Genomic DNA, 1186 nt, shown 5'->3' on the forward strand with positions numbered 1-1186 from the left:
CAAAAAGAAAAGGTCATCCACCATGATCAAGTTGGCTTTATCCCAGAGATGCAGGGATGGTTCAATACACGTAAGTCAATAAACATCATAAATCATATAAATGGACTCAAAGACAAGAACCACATGGTCATCTCAATAGATGCAGAGAAGGCCTTTGACAAAATTCAACATACATTTATGTTCAAAGTCCTAGAGGGAATTGGACTGGAGAGACTATACCTCAACATAATTAAAGCCATATATAATAAACCCACAGCCAACATCATTCTAAATGGAGAAAAACTGGAAGCATCCCATTGAAATCAGGAACCAGACAAGGCTGTCTACTATCTCCACTTCTCTTTAATATAGTGCTTGAAACTTGCAAAAGCAATAAGACAAGAGCAGGAAATTAAAGGAGTAATAATTGGAAAAGAAGAAATCAAAGTATCTCTTTTTGCAGGTGACATGATATTATATCTAAGGGATGCCAAAAATTCCACTAGAAAATTCCTAGAAATTATTAACATGTTCAGTAAAGTGGCAGGTTACAAAATTAACCTACAAAAGTCTGTAGTCTTTCTATACACCAATAACAAGCAATCAGAGAAAAAGCACATGGAAACACTCCCCTTCACAATAGCTGCAAAAAAATAAAAATCTCAGAATAAACCTGATCAAAGTCATTAAAGACCTCTACAATGAAATTTTTAAATCTTTAAAGAAAGAGATTGAGGAAGACATCAGAAGATGGAAGGACCTCCCATGCTCATGGATTGGAAGAACTAATATTGTGAAAATGACCATCCTACCACAAGTCATATATAGATTCAACACAATGCCAATCAAAATCTCCATGATATTTTTCACAGAATTGGAAAAAACCATCCTAAGATTCATATGGAAGCACAAAAGAGTTCGGATAGCCAAAAGAACCCTGAGCACTAAGAGCAATGCCAGGGGGAATTACTATACCAGATTTTAAGCTGTATTATAGAGCTATAGCCATAAAACAACATGGTACTGGCACAATAGTAGACTCATAGATCAATGGAACAAAATTGAAGATCCAAATATGAGTACACTCAATTTCAGCCACCTGATATTTGACAAAGGAGCCAAGAACATTAACTGGAGGAAAGACAGCATGTTCAGCAAATGGTGCTGCCAAAACTGGATCTCCACCTGCAGAAGAATGAAACTAAAC

This window comes from Nannospalax galili, unplaced genomic scaffold (assembly GCF_000622305.1).
Source record: "Nannospalax galili isolate Female #2095 unplaced genomic scaffold, S.galili_v1.0 scaffold430, whole genome shotgun sequence".
NCBI lineage: Eukaryota > Metazoa > Chordata > Mammalia > Rodentia > Spalacidae > Nannospalax > Nannospalax galili.